Source organism: Vanessa tameamea, chromosome 22 (genome assembly GCF_037043105.1).
Source record: "Vanessa tameamea isolate UH-Manoa-2023 chromosome 22, ilVanTame1 primary haplotype, whole genome shotgun sequence".
Lineage (NCBI taxonomy): Eukaryota > Metazoa > Arthropoda > Insecta > Lepidoptera > Nymphalidae > Vanessa > Vanessa tameamea.
In genome coordinates, this window is record NC_087330.1 from 2,338,078 (window position 1) to 2,358,987 (window position 20,910).

General features: G+C 32.3%; 1 protein-coding gene across 6 annotated transcripts in view; it reads right to left on the minus strand.

The window, feature by feature from the left end:
• LOC113394834 (brain tumor protein) overlaps positions 1–20,910 on the minus strand; it is a 465,726-nt gene that overhangs the window by 129,957 nt on the left and 314,859 nt on the right. For 5 of the 6 annotated variants that reach the window (XM_026632268.2, XM_026632260.2, XM_026632265.2 and 2 more), the window contains exons 1-2: positions 12,110–12,251; positions 11,858–11,963 (exon numbers count right to left, since the gene is read on the minus strand). The gene's annotated coding sequence lies outside the window, so the exon portion shown is untranslated. Of the gene's footprint in view, positions 1–11,857; positions 11,964–12,109; positions 12,252–20,910 lie in introns of those variants that run through there. The other variant, XM_026632266.2, reaches the window with a different exon arrangement.

Here is a 20,910-nt window from a genome sequence, read left to right on the forward strand (position 1 = left end):
CAAAACTAATCATCAAGTGAAACGACCAAAATTGTAATCGGTAATTACTCTTCATTCAAATATAACAATTAGAGATTAACAATTAAAGGCGAGATACGAATCAAACTCTTTAATCAATCACGAGACAATTACACATTCGGAATTAAACTAAATTTATATAATGTCACCAAGCGTTATGTATATAAGATTAAACATTTATAACAATGTCTATTTATTATACTTCATCACGAAGAATAAAATTATAACAACACATAACATATGGATAGGAACCCATATATAGTTAAAATCAACGTATTATCCACTGGGCCATCGCGACTTTTTTAGATTATACGAGTTGTTTTCGTAAAATAACAAAAAAGTTATGTACAAATTATATTTGTAATTTTATATATTATTGAACATATATATGTACCTGAATGTAATATCCGCTAACTGGATTGTTCTGGTTTAAATTATATTTCATAAATCAGTTATACCGGTTACGGACAGAAATTTGATTTGTCTCAAATCATCATTCGTTCATTACGTTTTTGTTAAAGTTTAGAAAGTAAATTAAAAACGAGTTTGGTATATAAATACTTATGATGATATGTCGAGTAAAAAGTCAAGTAACTTGTAGATTTCCAAGAGTTTAGTGTGGTTACAGTGAGTAAAAAACCTTGAATTAGTGAAAAAATAAAATAGGTATGTTAATTCAAATTAGCTATGTTAATTATTGAAACAAAAACATAGTTTCGGTAAAAAAAAATGCGATCAATTTTTAGTGTGTTACAACATAATTTAAACCATAAAGATATAAATGACCATGTGCGTGTATGCGACAGTATTATACTAATTGATAAATAAAATTAATTGGTACGACTTCAAACTAAAATATCATTAAAAAAACCTACATGGCACATCGAGTTAAAAACCTATAAAAAATTTAAGGGAGCAAAAACCATATCACTTGTTACGCTATTCTCTGGATAATGATACACCCTCCAAGGGAAGTTCCGGTATCGTGAAGAATCTATAAAAACTACAGGTAATAAACAAGGATAAAAGATTCACCATCTCTTTCTCGTATCCCGAATACCGAATAAAGAGGAAACTATGAATATTATTAATCTCTTGCGCAGTAACAAAAACGACCTTATCATAATAGAGATACGGATTATTTTTTTATGTATAAATTATATATTATGTATGTTTATATAAAAGTAGTAGCACCGACATCATATAATTCACACTTCAAAACAAACAGCTCGGTTTTTCATAAGTAATACTTTGTTTCTTCGGCGGGTCATTGACTCACCTGTAACTGATCGTTTTGTATGGTAGGTAAAACCATCGTTTATTCTTTTTAAATTTAAATTATGATAAATAAATCTCACTTATTATTATATATGCGAAAGTTTGGACGGATGGTTGTTTGTTACTTATTCACGACAGAACAGCTGAACGAATTTTGTCACAGAGATAGATAATAATCTGAAAAGTACATAGGTTCCTTATATCCCATAAAAACCTAACACCTGCATCCCTCTTCCCTCCTCTCAGCCGCGAACGGAAACTAGTATTTAATAAAGGAAGCATCCTGTCGGGATTATATATTGTATAGATCATTTAGATTATAAATATTCGATATGATATCAAGGTTGTAAAATATTCAGAATTACATCAAAATCGATTTAGTATTTCAAACTTCATGCGATAAGGGTAAAGTGAACGAATAAAAGAAATGATCATTTTTATCAAATTATGAAATCTTACACTGTCATGTAAATAGATATGAATCGGTTTCACAACGACAAAGTTGGAAACTATATTATATAGTATTTTATAATTATGAATATTGAAGCTGTAATTTATTAAATTACAAAGACTATTGTACCTAAACAATGTGTTCGTCGACACAATAGGTACGTATAAGACTCATGGACAAAAAAAAAAAAATTATTATTTATAATGCGTATAAAAAACGCGCCCGGCGACATGACGGGCACGTCCGTGCCTCCGGTCAGATAACATGAAATATTATTATTACTCGCTCACGTTTCTACGAAAACACACTTGAAAAACGTAAAATTAAAATCAAAACCAGCCTAATGTCTTACAATCATCCGAACCCATCGAGCACAATGACACACGAACAAGGCATAAAAATGTTTAATATCACCTCTTTATAACCGTGATAAAACATTGGCCTCCTAAATTGAGACATTTTATTATTAGAAATACGATTTTGACAGTCGTAAACGAGCGTCGATCCAGAGTTATTATATCGAGTTTACGATTTGAAATATTACAATACGAGCTAACGAGAACTAAGGGTAAATTGTTTCTTTTCGCTCTGAAGTAACGACTGCGTTAGATGTTTTCTATAGATCGATAGAATTGTGCCACTATCTACGTTTTCCGTTTTCCGCGTTAAATCGAAGCCAATGTCATTGCCGTTCTCTTTAGCAAGGTTGTTGTCACGTAGAGAATGGTAAATTAGTCAATTTTTAATGTGTCCAACCATTCGTTAAGTGCGCTTTTGGATCGAGGTGCGGTCAATAGATGGCAGCTCTGTTTAAGCTGGCCAGTGCTACGTGTCTGAGTCATGTTTTTTCATCTGTGACGCAGTTTTTCCTGTCGCCCGCTGCGTATGGCCGTGACATTTGGTGTCTGACCGATTGTACGGCCTTCGGTCGCGGTCATCAACTCCGCGCGTGAGTTGGAACATTACCTGACGTCGAGTTTTCACTGTCCGGACACTAGCTGTCCTGCTCGCTCTTACGTAAATAGCATAGCGATAACGAATGATCATATGATTTGGACAGTTTCTTACCGGTAAATATTCAAATACCATATCATGTAGTCTCATATAAGGAACATTAAAAAACATTACAGATTATTTGGTTTGTGGTTTTGGACAATGTGTGAGCACATTGGTATTTAAAGCACAGGAAGTTAGAATAGATCGTTGGTAATAATAGCTACAAATGATGAATATCTATTTGAATCAACGTTTACAAAAAATGACTATTGTTTTATATCGAGGAAATATAATTTTATATTATTACAACATTAATTTTCAAAGGCAAAACAGCATAAATAACAACTGGCGAGCACTGATATCCTGTTTTCAAACGAATACCAAAACATATTAGCTCCCTCTTAAAATATCTTAGAGAGCTTCGTATAATAACAATATCGTTCACGAACCCATCAAATACGAGACTCAAATGTGATTGGAAGGTAAAGTGTACGTTTCAAATTTCAACTACACCATTCAAGGTGCCTAGAAACCACAAACGGGAAGGAAGTTTGGTAGACATTAAATCGATTAAAACATCGATTAACACATGTTCATCGAATATTAGTATTTATATAGAAAAGTAGATATACCGACTGTACAACATTAAGAATAGTTGACTGACATTTAATAAGGTTTCAAAGATAGTTATACCTAAACATTGAAAATGTATTTATTGTTAGTGTTTCTAAATTAGATAAATAAATATTTTATACAATATTTTATATAAGAATATATTACACATTTATTTTATTTTAGCTTTGACATGCTTTTGAGATAATTTCTTCCGAAAATTCTAGTATATTTTAATTTTTTTATTTGACCCAAGAATTTAGAAACCATAGAAACCCATGACCTATGAATCTCGACATGGTAGATACAACGTTCTAAACAGACGAATTTACAAAATACCTCAACTGTGTTCGTTTTATTAATATTATACCAAATACATTGAAGTGTGTATTGTAACGTATCATATAAATTTTAATACTGATATGCAATAAATAAAACGATTGCAGAATTACAACGAGGAAATTGGTTATCATCAAGGCTAGTAGTGAAGGTGGTTCGCATAGTTAAGAAATATTTTTCATTGCTGTGAGCCGTTTAAACGACTAGACATCGACTCGCATTGTTGCGTTCAAGTAAAGAAAAGGTCGTACTTGTGAACACGTTAACATTGTGAGATATATACATATATAAATTTATTTTGTTCCATTTTAGAGACAGTTGACTTTTATCTGTAACAGTCTATAAATATTCCATTACTGGTTATAATGTATCCATATATAGATTTATACATCTCTAGTATAATAGTTGATTTACAAAACGAGTTGTTTTTGTTTTGGAGCTGCGTTCAAACTTATCTTTCCACTAGTGATTGGACTTTTACATTTCATGATGGATGGTTTGCGAGTAACTGACAACCAGGTTATTGGTCACCGACGCTCATAAACATTGAGACAGAAGACCCTATAGCAAACGTCAATCATTCCTTACATCTGTTACCTACAGTTGTAAGTACTAAGACGTTATGTCAATTGTGCGTGAAATTACACCATTACTTATTACCATGCAAAGCATAATTAAAATAACTTATGAGTTAGTGGTAAATTTTGAATTTACCACCCATCTTCCACCGGTTTCAAAATTAAAAAAAGTCAAAATTTAAGCAAGCAAGTATTATATAAATTTCGTGAATCATTATCGATAGATTCATTCAATAAAAGACGACGTGGGCGAGCACTTGTTCTATAAAAAATCACTATCCGTAAATAACATGTTTATCTCAAATGCTTCCATTTAATATTATGCCAAGCGAAAAACATTTTTGGCATCATTCCCTAGATTAACACGCACATTGGGGAAAAATGAAAACAGAGTGTTAGTTTACTCCCGATGAGTACATTGTGAGTACGATATTTTATTGCAATTTATTCGTTCCGACCTTCACGCGAGTGACTGAAGGGTAGAACTGTCACATTGAAAATATACATTAAGAAAAGCAGTTCTAAATTACATATTAGTATACACAAATCGTTTCTTAACCTTTCTTTGAATGCTTAATGGGTTTTTTCAACTTGTCGAATCAATTTAATTTGGGATTATTTTTGGTTAGATTAATATTAAAATTATTTTTTTTATTTCTTTGTGACATAACCAGTATCAAATACAAATAACTTCTTACGCATATCTTTTTCGAGTTTACTTTGTAGAAACAACTTCAAAGAATTTATTTTGCTCATTTCCCAAATATTATAAGCTATATAATAAATATATTTATATTTCTTTATAAATAAAACAGTGTTCGAATATAATCGAAATAAATGTACATATACTTTTTGAACGAATTGAACATAATTTTCGTAAAATAACATACTGTATAGTTTAAAGTTTAATAAAGAAAATCTACTCAATTAGCTTGAAACTAATCATAGTTGACGAATACCAGAGAAGTGGGCATATTGAAACCAGATGCAACATAAGTAATAACGCAGCTGATACTAAACAAATGTCTAACATAATAATTAGAATTGTAATCACTAAGTATTATTTGTAATCAATCTCTATTGAGAAATCTATAGTGACATTTGAGTTTATTTAACTTACACATACTTAAAAACGGTGTTTAGTTAAACATTTTTATCTTTCCACATCAATAATTTGACAATTGAAATAAGACAATTGTATAATAGGAGGCCATAGCACAACTTTATACAAAATAATAACCGTTTGAGGCTTATTAATTAAAGTTCTAAAAGATTATTTATAAACGTCGAATACTTTATAAAATTTATTAAAATAACAATTGAAATCGAACGAATTCAATATTCATATTGTATTCGTTTTAAAATGATGTAAATTTATATATTTTTTAACAAATATTAAACCATAATGTTTTCTAACTATAGAATTATGAGCCGCTATAAATTACCGACACCAGTGCTTGTATAAATAACAAAAACACTAAGCTGGTGTTAGTTATAGTTCAACGAATCTACCGTCTAGACTAAAAAGGTTACGATATTTGAAAACTTTAAACAATCTGATCAATATAAACGTGAAGTTCTTAAATGGCATCCAGGGTAAATATTAGCTTCATGACGAATCGTCAGACCGTTCCGACGTTACACAAAGAACCGAAGTATGACTAATTTTACTCGCTCGTTATGAGTCAGGCAAGTATTAAACCAGTTTAAACAGGGCATAGCTTGAGAACGTACTTGCGTGGCGTTACGCTTTATGAACAAGGTATAAGGGACAGTAATTATATAGCTTGAGAAATAAATGTTCCAGTTTATTTTGGTCTACCATTTGTTGATGGGAATGTGTAGAGTGAGGTCTTATTGAAATGGCTTCATTATACCTAATGTGGGGTGTAAAAAGATAAAGAACATTTGTGATTCCCATGTCTGTTACTATTAGCTGACAATTGTTTTACATTATGCTGATTAGATGTAAAGATGTTTAAATATATTTAAAAAAAAACTCTCATGCATTCTTACCCGTAACAATAACTTTAAAACGTACGTTTAACAATTTTATCTTGAATAAAGTGTATGGTTGGTGGTTTTTTTATCCGACGCGGTAACCTAAATATGTTTTTAACTTCCATCTAAAATAATATTCATCATGTAGATCGTATATAAAAAGTACTCAAACTAACAGACAATAAAACAAACGAAATTATATTTAACATCAATTCAATAAAAGAGCAACGTACAATAAATTTAATATTTACAGCGACCGTCTCGACGCTGTGGCGCCGTAGTATTTAGCGATACAATTATAAAAAAAAAAGTTTTCCACGGCAAGTGACATTTATGGCGGCGGTCACCCCCATACGAGTAATTGAATGATTGCTTGTAATTATAAGTCCGGATCTTTTGTTATAATACCGAGGATGTGGTACAACGGTGACTCGGGACCCTATCGACAGTGACAGTTCTGGAAATGTTACCAATTGTGAATTTCTATTCACTTTGTCATTGTTAAGTAAAAATAATTATTTTTACATTCCCGCACTCGGCATATTGGTCGGAATTATGCATATTGGAATCGACTGAATATAATTTTTCGATGCTAATATTTTTTACGACAAAGGCCGTTTGCTCGTCTGCCTAGATAAACTATTAAAATATATATTTATAATGAACATCTTAATCACGTTGATTGTTCTAATTATTATTAGTATGTCAATCTTTCAAGGCCATTCAAATTAGTGTTTAAAACATTTCCGATCCTAAACCTTTACCGGTATTTTAAATTGTGCTTTCTTTTTCGTTCAGTAAATTTTTAAATCTAATATATGAATTATAAATACATAAATATTTAATGAATAGGTTAATGTAAAATAAAAAATCCATGTTGAATCCTGTCAAGTATTAACATATTGGACAAGGTCAGTAACATCTGGCAAGACGCCGAGGACTCGAACCGGCGTCCTCGTCTCGGTCAATGTAAAATGAGACTTAACAATTTGACCTTACAGCTGACTTTGCAATGATAAAATTCATGGTACCTTCTTATCAGAATATACGGGGGGTCCCGAAGAATTTCAATCGCACGTATGTCGATATTTTTTATGTTTATTTATAAGTTGCACTCTCTATAAATGATATATTAAATAATAATAAGAGATTTGTAATTAATTAAAATGTTCATTTTAACAAAAGGGAAATTGTCATTTCATGTGCGACCGCTATAGCCATAATAAGTTTTCCATTGAAGTGGTTAAAATAATTATTGTCATACAGTTTTAGGTATGTAGGTTATTAATATAATGTTCTTTTGTTAGTATAATACGAATACATAAGAGTATAATATGTTACCAAAAACATACTAAAAAATTAAATTCGAAATTGACTAAAAGTTACGAGAAATTTCCAAAAAAAATTTAGCAATAAACTAACTAGGTACTTGTTTTATTTAAATTTTCTTGTTGCGATATTGTCCAAATATCCTCATTATAATTATAAAAGCTACATTCAAAAATTAATTAATAAATATTATATTAATATCACAGTAATATATTTTTTCCGATTCATTGTTCGTCTTGGACTTTTTCTGAATCCAAAGCTTCATGGATTTCAGTTTTTCACGAAAACCTTATTAAGAACGTCCCAAATTTACCCCCTGAACGGTAAATTAAAAAAAGTACGCTATGTCCATCCTTGAGGTTTAATCTCGCTGTTTACGAAAATCCATTAAAATTTATTGTATTAGTCGTGAATTGGTTACAAAGAGACAAAATTAGTTTCGCATTTATAATATTAGTACAGATTGAATATATAACTATTTCTAGTATCTGAATGTAATATTTTAATAAATAATATATGAATATCAAGTACTTATATATTGCGTATGTTACGAAAATACATTATTATTATTTTATATCAGCTGTAAAATATTATATTATTAACAAAAACCAAGCACGTTCAAGCTCTAATCTATATTTATACACATCCATGTCCATAAGAACAATGACGTCCTTTGTACATCATTTATTTCTTGGCTAACGTTATTCTAGTCGATAATGTCACAATAATTTCACAAGCATTGCGACATATCAACTGTGCAATACAAACTTGAAGTTGAAACTATTTCCGCTTCCTTTAAACGAAACCTTAATACAATTGCATCGTCACGGCCGTCGATTTAAAAAAAAAAAAACATCGTAAATCCGTATACTGGGATAAATTCAAAACGTATCAGTTTCCGAAAAGCGTCCAAAAAAATCTAAGGCTAGCACATTGAAATCTACATGGAGTTTGGGCTTTTCGTTCGCTCACTGTCACGGCTAGCTTTGATCTCGCCAAATTCTGTTCGGAGTACTTCGACATTCGGCATTTTATCCGAGTCCGTGTATATATTTTTTGTACGAATGGAATCGAGCATTGTGTAAACGTGCCTTTACAACGAGACGGTGGATTAAAGGAACCAGTTTTGGAAGGTTCAAAGAATTAATAAATATTATTAAAAGACAACTATAAAACCTTTGCAAGACCGAGTAAAAAAAAAATTAACGCAATAATTACAAAAGCAAAAGTTACTTTTATTTTAGTTTTTATGGTAACACCTTTACCGATTTGAATAGGAAAAAAAAAAACAGTCGAAATTAATGAAAAGAAAAGATGAAAATCGAACTCAAATGGAAAATAAATCCTTGAAGTTTTCGCGTTATTTAGTATAAAATAAATTGTTGACTTGGCAACAAAGAATATATTCTATTAAGTAACCTTCTGCCTATAATAATAATATCTACTCGAAATTAATGAGTATTTCTTGTCTACGAATGAAACTTTTAAGATTAACCTTTCACTTATTAAAATAATATTACCAATACATGACCTTAATATAACTATATTACCTATATTGCCAATACATACCTTTAAATGATGAAATGATTAAAAAAATTTGGGCGGTACAGACTCACTCAAATTCCAATAAAAATATCAAGACAAACCTTTTTTATCGTTTTATAAATATTATTTCGAACACCTTTGTCAAAATAAAGTCTATTTTTAAAATATATCATTTTTAAAGAATAACCAGGCCGTGTTCAATAATTACACGCATAAATATAGCCAACATTTTACAAATTGACCTTATCTAGGTATAATAAATAATTCAACAAGTTATTATCAATTATAGGATCAGGAAACAGACCTTTATGGTGTGAAGGTGAAGTCTGTATCACCTATATAGTATTGTGAGATATTTATTGCATTTCTTTTATTATAATAAACCATTTAGAACTTTGTGATGATGGCCTCTTTGCCGATTTTGGTCACGAGGGACATTCTCAAGTGATATAATACAGGATGGGCCGAAACACAGGTGCACTCACTGTTCCGTCATTTTAATAATCCGATATAAAGGCAATTTGAGAAGACACAGTTCAAGCGTGCTTACGTGCTTTCCGAGGCACGGTAGTGTCTCTACCAACTTCTGACTGAAAGGGGATCTCAATAACTATTTCTATTTTATTGAGCCCAACTGATTTAAACCCAGATTCTTTGCGTCAATAGCCTTATAATTCCAAGCGGCAGTCAAGGGCTTAGACTCAGTATAGAGCATAGCACAATATAGTATAACCATACTTTGTTCCAATAACAATCTCTAGGCTACGTCCTGATTTGTCTTCGCGATGAATCATTAAAGCATTATCAGCAAATATGAATTACTTCGTCTTGGGTCGCACTCATGTTGAAACATTTTATGTTTAGAAATAGCGACGACCTTGCCTCTTGAAAGTATATGTTATCATTTAATTACAAAATATTACACAATTAATTATTCTTTTTAGACATTGCGAAACTGTATGTAAATTTTAAATGACTTTGTGAAGAATTCTCGGAATATTACTTTTGTATTTTATCATACAACGTATGTACATTTAATTTAGAGTGTTTTTTTATATTTATATATTCAGATTGGTCCGTATTGTAGATGACTTTATATTATTATTTAAATATAATTAGTTTTGCGTGTTCGATCTATATTTAACAATATTAACTTAACCTTCAAATGTTTTGAAATAAATTAAATAATATATTTTCATAATATACATTAAGCAATTAACGCTGAATACGTATTCGACTATGACTATATCTATACTAATAATATAAATGCGAAAGTAACTGTCTGTCTGTTGCTCTTTCACGGCCAAGCCATTGAATCGAAATTTGGAAGCAAGTTTGAATTTCAAGGAAGGACACTGACAACTTATTTACGTGACGATAAATCCGTAAAATGCGAGCAAATCCACGGGCGAAAACTAGTTACTTATACAACAAAACAAAAGTTGTATTACACGTTTTTGTAAATCACAATCACACGTTAAACTTTGGTTCCGAAAGGCGTAGAAGAAAAATATGTTTAAATATGTTCTAGAAAAAGACGATTTGCGAAAATAAAATGCAAAAAATCTTATGTATTATCTATTTAGGACGCGGTATAGTAAAGTTACATGACACTAAGATTGATAATATAGAGAAATGCTGTTTATAAATTAATTTTAAGCAACAAAAAAACGTTTGTCATTTAATAAGGTTAAATAATTAATAAAAATATAAATATTATAATAAGGTTTTTATCAAAATTGAAAATAGTATTTGTGATTTGTATCTTTTCAGTTGTGCCATTTTAGTATTACATATTATGTTTTTAAAATATATTTTTAATTATATACTCATTTGATTGATTTGCTCTGATAATTCTTAGTTTCGATTTTGTGCACATTAAAATGTAGGTACTTTGAAAATAACATCATAAAATTCATGAATAATTGAGCATTATCTTTTCCTCCTTTTGCAATATAAGTATATACCTACGTATATTATATTTAAAAAAAAACATCGAGATTTAATAAGTAATTTTAAACCTTATAAAGACATTTGAGTTACATTCGATTTTTAAAAGTTTCGATTAACGAAGTAATCGTTCGTCGTATGTTCTAGATAAAATGTTCAAATCATGATTAGAATAACCTCAGTCTGTACTTTCGACACCACACGCTGCGGCCGGCGTGGTTAATGCACTTTGAAAGTAAATTATCCACTATTACACAACACGGAGGCTTTTGTCTCGGGTTTGACATCGTTGCATTCATTAGGACACAATTTCATAATATCATGTTACGAGTTTTTATGAATCTAGAACTGCGGTTGGTACACATAAAATATTGTATCGTATGTACGCTTTGCTTAGTCGACGCAACAGGTACGGTTCGTCATACGCGAGGCCTAACAAATGTCACACAAAAGGTTGAAAAATTATATAATCTGAACACTCCACTAGTTTTATGCTATACATTGTTTTTTTTTTTAATTACACGACCTAACCGGCTTACGTAAGTCACAGGTAAGTACGAGTAGATTGTACAAAAAATCGTAACCTACCTACAATGAGAAATAACGAGGTCGCTGACCCACAATAGGAAAAAACCGACATTTATTCACATCGCGGAAACATAATCTATACAAAATCACGATTAGTCATGCATACGCACACTAAAACAGAGATGGGACGGTTAGACGAATTTCAAATACTGTACAAACATTTGAAACGTACCTTATGTTTCTCGGTCGTATGGCTATGCACGAACGTTCACCTTATAACTAACTAAGCCTTTGTTTCCACACAAGTCAACGGCTCCAGATCAAACAGAACAGTTTATCTGAAAATAGAAACGAATTTTATTAATGTACCGCCTTTACACAAACTAAACGTACGTTAGGCCCTATGCTACGGAACGAAATAATCCGATAACCGGCGTTCATGATGTAAACATCGCATAAGATCGAAGACGCATGGGATACGCACCGATAATAGTATACGTTCACAACAGTTTATCCACAAAGCACGTTTCGACGCACAGTCGTTAGCCGGTCGTTCCGGTGTATAACTAGTTTATTTTTCCGATCGCATCGTATTAAAGCGACAGTCATCCGGCCTCAGCGGCGGTCGGCGCGAGACTGAGCGAGCGTAGCGCCCTCTCATCCGCGCCCCGGGTCAGGCGTGTGTGCGTATTTGTGAATGTGAGGGTGCGCCCTGCGCCCCGACAACCGTTTATTTATTTTCGAATACAGGGTGAAATAAGTCGGCAGTGCAGTCCTAGATAGAAAAATTTAATATTATCTTTGGAAAATTGTAAGTCGTACGAAACGAGGATGTACGTTAGCGGGCGTCGATTCTTTTAAACGGCCATGAACCGGCACGTCAGCCGCGGTCATTGCCACGGGCGGTATAAAAATACGTCACAGCATCTGTAACGATTATGCGTATACATATAATTTAAAAAAAAAAAACAATATCCAAATACGTTTTATAATTAAATAAAAAATCAATACAGAGTTTACAAATCATATTTTTTTCAATTAATTAATTATACCGTATTGAAGAGGACTTTTTTGCAACAAAAGTTGGCGACGTAAAAGGATGGAAGATGTACGCTAGTGCCAAGAGAAATTCATTATAGAACAAAACAAAGCGGGCTGAACTTCCATGGTTGTGACACGCATTAATTGCCTACTTAGAGAGGAATAAGTGAGGGCGCGGATGTTGATACAAATAACTATTTCAATAAAATATTACGCCTTCACATGTTTAATGCAATTCGAACAGAACAGTCATTACAGTATTTCTATAGCATATTTATTAATTTAAATTGTGATATTTGATTTAGTTATTTAATGTTTTAGAATAATTTAACATTTAAGTCACTAAATATATTGTAATTTATTTACTAATTTAATATAAAATTTAAACCTAGTATCGTAATTAATGTACCGTTAAAGTTTAAGTTTTCTTTGTAGTAAATACCTTTATATAAGTATTATTACTAGCTCTGTCCTGTTACAACCGCATTTTTGGAAAATACAAATGCAAAAGTAGTCCAAATCGGGCTGTTAGTTGATTTCACTGCTAAACTATACAAACGCTCAAGCTTTTGGATATAAACTATCAAGGCTGCTTCCTCCGCGTTTAAACGTTACTGGCCGCCTATAACCTTTCTTAACAGATGGACTATTTAGCGCTAAAACATTGTTTTTACAAATCTGGTTACAAATTGGAAATTAAGAGAAACGCATCTATACAAGCTCTTTGATTTTATATATTATTGATGGTGATTCAGTAGTTTATTTTAAAAGTGCTTTAAGCACATGGAGAATACCTAATATTTGTACAATCCACCCAGGAGTTCCAGCGTGCTATCTTGCCAGACAGAAATTATATCAGAACTTGTATTCGATATGTGTAAGGTCTTAGAAACACGTTTAATTTACTGCATATCATGTAATATCTCCCGTGGTATAGGCAACTTCCTTAACTACGGTTAATAGAAAATAGTAAGCCTAGATGATACAGTTGTTAACACAAGCCAAACACACCTCAATCCCGAGTTCATTCGACAAATCCTACTCAGATATCTAAGTAAACAGTTATATTTTTATAATAGGTACGTATCTCGGTAAGTGATCACCACTACCTGTAGACATTAGCGGTGTAAGAAATATTAAACGCTCCTTACTCGCCAATGCGCCACCAACCTTGGAAGCTAAGATGCCAAGTCTCTTGTGTCTGTAGTAATACTGGCTCACTCATCCTTCAAACCTACCATCATCAAGTGTACTAATTTTATAATGACTAGCTGCCCATCTCGTCATCGTCCGGATGAAATAGTAATTTTATTTTCCGATCGTAATGGCACCACGGTAGATGGCGCTACCGTCCAATTAAACCATCCAGGGATTCACTAAAATATATAAGATAACTTTTAATTTATTTCAGTTTCACGCAAAAATTACGAATCGGGTTGATACCTATTAAACTTTCATATTATTTTAGTATATTATATTTTTATTAAGATCTGAGATGGCACAGTGGTTAGAACGCGAGCATCTAAACTGACGATTACGAGTTCAATACCAGGCCAGCACCACTGTTTTTCTATGTGCTTAATTTGTGTTTACAATTCATCTCGTGCTCGGTGAAGGAAAACATCGTGAGAAAATCTGCATGTATCTAATTTCAAATGAAATCTGCCACGTGTGTGGTAGTTAATAAAATTGTTTAGCTATAGAAGCAATGAGGTTGAGTGTAAAAAATATATTATTGCCAGTTATATAATCAAATTGACAGAATATTATAGCAACTACAAAATAGTTCAAGCTTTTTAAAATGATTTTGTTAAACAGTAATAATCAACAATACAAATCCAATCAGATGTAGGTTATCTATTGAAGCATTTTTTAGTTATCAATATTTCCACCGTACCCTTTCTCTCTCATATTTGTTCTTTTAGATAACCAGATTTAAAATGATATCAATATTAATAATTTTATTGTTTAATCAGTACTTTGCTGGAACCAAAAAGGTTTTATATGTATAGTATATCGTGTATTAGAAAGTACTTATCAAAATTGGGAGGTTTAAACGATCATTTTTCACTTGCAGAAAGCATTAAAAATGAATATATTTTGTATAGGGTTAAAACCGTGTCAAATTATTTGACCCAAGACTACCGAGAAGCAATTGACGGGCGTAAGTGAGAGTTCGTGTAATGCATTATTTTATAACTAATGACTATAAGACTTGTTGGTAGGGCTAATTGCAAGTCTGGTCTGGTACCACACATTCATCTTATTTTCAAGCAAAAGTACTTATTGTTGTGTTCCGGTGTGTAAGGTGAGTGACCAGTGACCCAGAGTTCAGGCACAAGAGGCATTGGCTTCCAATGTCGGTGGTGCATTGGTGATAAGAGGAATGATTAATATTTCTTGAATTACCGATGTCTATGGCCAGTGACCACTTACCATCGGGTCGGGTCGGTTATATAGTTTTATATTAATTATCAATATAAATAAACGTTCAAATAAATAAATAAAAACCATACTTTTAAGTTTCGCCAGTTTTCCAAAATTAATAAAAAATGTGGGGTATTTTTTCACTATCCGTCAGACCCCCACACACATTTTGGTGCACGTATGCCGCTGCCACACACACATAGTAAATTTCTAAAAGCAGAATGTTCGTTCCGCGCGCAGTTATTTTTTTAATTTAATAATATATATCGCCTATTATATTCATATCATACTACATAGGGGGACAGAGACATGGCATGTTTCTAGCCTTTTATAATATACGAATATATTATAACATTACATTTTTCAAAGACCTTTCGATGTGAGGCAACATAATTTCAAAGTAAAATTAAAAATACGATTTCGGAGGGAGGGATCTATTTTTAATTTAACGAACACCCCAGATCTCTGAACTTGTAGGAGCGAGTTTAAACAAAAGAGTCTTTAGGTTATCGAGATTCAACATGTTAAAAGAAAATTACCTTAGGCTGCATTTAGGAGATTTAATTTTGTACCAAACTAAGTCTTTTTAAAGTTAACATGCATCATAAACACAGTACTAATCTTTAAACCTTAAATAAATTAAAACTAAGCTGTATGATATAACAGCTTTGTCCTTAACTTCAACAAAAAAAAATTAATACTGTATAATATATAAAGAAAAAAAAACCAGAACATTAATACTTTAACTGTTATATTGTGCGTCTATTTTTACGTTTTATTGAAAACTAGCTACTCGCGCAGGCAGGATAACGATCTACGTGGTCTTGAATTGATTTTAAATAAATAACAGTTTTTGTTTTCTTTTGGTTCTAGAACCCTAGTTGTCATAGACAACTCACCAAAGTTTAATTTTCACATTCGGACAACGCATAGAGGACAAACATACAAATAGTGATATTTTATTTAGATAGTCTATACTTGAGTGACTTAATTTCTTGTTGAAATAAACTTTCGAATAACGCAGTACTTGTAAATGTATGTCTCAAACAAAAGTATGCTTTAGGTAGTCCTGTATTGTATCGAAGATCCAGTACGGAAAGGTATTTTTATAAGGTAACTTGGTCAACCATTTCAAGATCAAAGTAATGTAAAACATAACATTACGTACAATAAACGCGACGCAATCATATGCCTGTAAATTACAGTTTCCCCTGCCGTCCAAACACCAATGCTATCGGATGACTGTCTCTGCGAATCGATTACCTCTGTCAAGGCTTCTATATCACCCTCAAAAGAGGAATACCGAAGTAATTAGCCCCAAAATTGCAGCCATTTCACACGATTCCGTCCTGTGTTTATAAAGCTATAAAGTCCAATTTTCTCTAACAGTGCACATGCAATTGTGCACCCTTCCAAATATCCATACCTAAATTGGATGCACTGATGAGTCAATGTAGATGATTCACTATAACTATAGACGCCTCGTTGCCTAGCAACGGGACGTTATCAAAAAAGCCCCTAGACTTTATTACAATGGTGTAAGGTTCAAAGTTCAAATGAATCGAGACAGATGCTGTCGGCGTTTAGACTCTACTGCTAGGCGATAGAGCTCAAATACTGTCAATTCTCTTGCGAATTCATTGTAAGGTATAGTTGCTATTGCTTCGTATTAAGGTTGAAAATCGATAAGTTGATCCATGGTTAGGTATATGGGGTTACGCCAGACGGCTAGACGTCCAGACTAGGGGGCGCTGTGGCCGGGTAATAATATCAAAGGTATACGTATGTATCGCGTTTAGTTTGAAATGGGTTTCATGATTCAACGCGCTAACTTTGATGAACAATCTAATGGCGAAACAAGGTGTTAGCGGCCAGTTTGCATTATGACCTCCGAGGGGGTCTTGTTCCAAGAACTTCGTAAGACAAGGAGCCTTTGGTATTCGCAGAATGAATTCTTTTACATAAAAGGGATGCAGATTGACTTTTGCTGTTTAGCTTTGCTGAAAGGAGTTGCTTATGGTGATAGAGTATACATTACTTCAGCAAAGTTATTTCTTTAAATATATAAAGATTAGTATTTGTAATTATTACTTTTGGTGTCATTTAAATATAATATGATGATGGTTTGAGAATTTAGGTACACTGATAGTATGTGTATAACTAACGACTCGGTTTAGGGCAGGTGCACTTCATTAATAAAGAAAATGTTCCATCCAACCTCCTGCCCTGGTCCCAATATTACTTGGTGCCGGCGCAGCATGTCTTCTTCCATACATAATAAAGAAAATGTTATGATATAAATATAATGAAACCATTGATTTTTATTTAGATTTGGGTCATTAGTACCAGAAATTACTCCCTACATACAAACAAACAAATTTATAATATTAGTATAAATTGAATTCGAAGTAATTACTTCTCAACCAAGATTAAGCATCAAATACATGTTTCTCTTCTTCTTTAGAAGAGAGTAAACTTTTGCACAACAGATAATTTCAGACATAAATTCAACGGGTATTTCTTAGTTTGATAATAACAAAAACCTATGTCATCTTTCGTAGAAAGTGAAAAATCTGCCATCGTGTTGTGTCCTACGTGAGTTTATTGTGTGTTAGTTTTCATTGGTCCTTCCAACATCTAACGAATTAGTATTTGAAATGGGCAGTTACGTCGAAAGTATCGGGATTGCGAATTGGAAATGTTAAATTCTTATACACTCCTTTGTTACCTGTAATCACGATCTTTATAATTTGTTTTATTTGAATCTATAATATCAAGGAAATAGTGTATAATGTACAGTTATTACGTTAACCGTAAAATACATTACTTTGACCTTCCCTAATGTTAAAATACCTACGAAACGATAAATGCGATTTAAATGAGAGCCCTTCACTGATCCGTTCTCAAGTTTTTCTTTCCGTCCCGTTTAAGGTGTCATCCTCTTTAGTCCTCCAACACAAATAGATATTATAAACTTTTTTGGTTAAATTAGTACATTTCTAAAATACATTAATATTATTTGATTACCTGTTGATTTTCAGGCAGGATATATTATATAAATTCAATTGTAGTCGATTGTCATAACTTTGTATTTCAAATGCTGGATAAGAGTAACTACTGCGTTTCTTGCCGGTTACTCTCGGCAGAATCTACATTCCTAGTCGGTGTTAGCTTTAAGTTTAGTTCAATTCTGTAAAATGACGACGCAAAGGCCTTCTTGAATAAAGTATAATTGGATTTGATTTGGTATTTCTTCACTTTCCCCAGAAACATTTGCAAATATAATCCATTTTTGAATATTTCAATCAAACGGATATCTACATTAATATAGTTTCATTGTACAATTTAACAAACAGATCATAAAGGAGCAATGACAGCGATTTTTTACCAACGAGAGTACATTCAAACACCTGAGTTAAAATGAAATAAGCCAGACAGACATCAATTATTCTTAAAAAACAACGGCTTACTGAAAATCCATTGGTTTAAGAGTGTGAAATGCGCTTATCCGAGTGGAAAGGTTGGTTGTAAATCTACCTGGTCCCAGGACAGATCCTCTAGTTATTTATAGCTCAGCTGAGGAAACTATCTCAACGTGGTCAGATGGATTGTTTTATTCATTCCGCCCTCTCGATGCTCTTGGTAACAGAGTAATGGAGATAGAAAAAAGGTCGGTATGAATATTTTCTGCAGCATATGTTTGCTTACATAATACGTGTTATGGATGTTATGACGTGAAAATACCATTTGCTTTTTTATTTTCAAGTCAATAACAAAAGCAGAATCTTGTGGATTATATGGTATAAGTTTGCCAGAAAGGTTCGCAAACCACAACCTTCAGGCAACGGAATAAGGTTCACAGTTAATTAGACTTTGAAAACAATTAAGTATATTGAAAATAAGAAAAAATGATTTTTTCTTGTATAAATCAATGTAATCGACGTACATTATGCTCGTACACAAAAATGGCGACGGGCTGGGCATATAACGAGATACACAGACAATAGATGGAGATTAGAAACCACAACATGGAAAGGACCTGCGGGAAAAAGAAAAAGAGGTCATCCAAGGAACAGGTGGCTCGACGAAATAATTCTAGTAGCACGAAAAAATTTGAGAGCAAAAGCAAAAGATAGAAAATTATGGAAAAAGCTAGAGGAGGCCTTTAACCATCGTGGGGATCGAATAATAGTAGTAATAGTTATTTAGTTCTAAGAGAAAATGTTATTTAAGGTTGTTGGAAATACATTTTTCAGCTTGGTCATCATCATCATATATTATAAATTGATCCTAAACCAAAACTATATTTTGATATCCAAAATTTAGGCCAACATAATATATACCTTATTTCGATATTCGACATAATAAAATCCTGCTTCATTGGTTCAGACACCAAAGTATAGCTGATAAGGGAAATCGTGAACCTATGTTCAAATTTCCGATCAGAGCGATAAAAGATATTCGGATTTTTACCAATAAATTCTCAACAGCAGACCCAAGTTAGATAGCTAGCGATATTTACAGTCCAATTCCTCGGAAAGCGAAAAGTCTTTGGTCTCACGTCTAGTCTGGTCACATCAGATACAAGAGCCAAAAGTTGTGCTTGTGTTACAGCATACAATTTTACATTATACTGAGAACATAATATCACTCATCAAATATTCCGGCAAACAAAAATACATGGAATTGTTGTGTCGCGGTTTGAAGGGTGAGCGAACCAGTGTACAGGTGACATAGCATCTTAGTTCCTATGGTTGGTGACGTATTGGTTATGAGTGTAATATTTGTAAGCATGGTTCGGTTACTCACAGTATGCTCAGACGCACCTCAGTTCTCACTGATGGCTTTAGCCGTAATGACGTATGTCCCGCCACAGGCGACCACAAGATAGTTTAAAGAAATATGTTATTTTTTAATATAATCATACTCTACATATGTTATAATTAATATTTCTTATGGTGTCTTTTGGATTGTGAGGAATTATCATTAGGTTACCCATTTGTCAGTCTATCAAGCTGTCTATACTAATATTATGAATACGAAACGTACTGTATATATGTCACGGTAAAACCATTAAACTGAATTTTCTGAATTTTCTATAAAGCAAGCTTAAATCCCATGGAAGGATACAGGCTAGATATTTATGCCTAAAACCTGCAACAACTAACACGCGGGCGCAAACTAGTTTTAAATAAAATATAATTTATTTTATTATTAATCATCAACGTGATAAAGTATTCCGACTCGAACTGCATCCCTAATTAGCTTGGTCCACGGCCGTACCATTCTATAACCCATTTGTTAAAGAAGACGAATAGCAAGTTAAGCTGTGAAGTTTTCAAGGAATGTTGTAACGAATCGTTTTGGAATCTAAATTAAAGTTATTTAAACGATTATGTTAATACGAGACCGGTATGCGGTGATCATTGTGAGATGGAATAGTATAGGCTTGTTTTTTCTCTTTGTGTTATGGCCTTAAGTTAAGGCCAGTTTGTTTATTAAATATATTTATTACATTTGTGATGATAGTGATTGCCTTAAAGACATTGCATTGCATTTAAACTATCAAAACCGATACGGAGGAATTGTTTAATTTTATTAATGAAAATATATGTATTTATAAAAACGAGATATGTCTTGGTTGGAATGAAGTTGCTTTTGTTATATTTAAATTATGTGTTAAATAAGAGAAACAATGAATTTACAATTTTTTTTAAATAATTCAATGATAAGAAATAAAATCGTCATTGCAGATAGTTTGAATTAAGTTATTAAAAAAAATGATGCATAGTTTTAAAACAGTATATAATATAAATA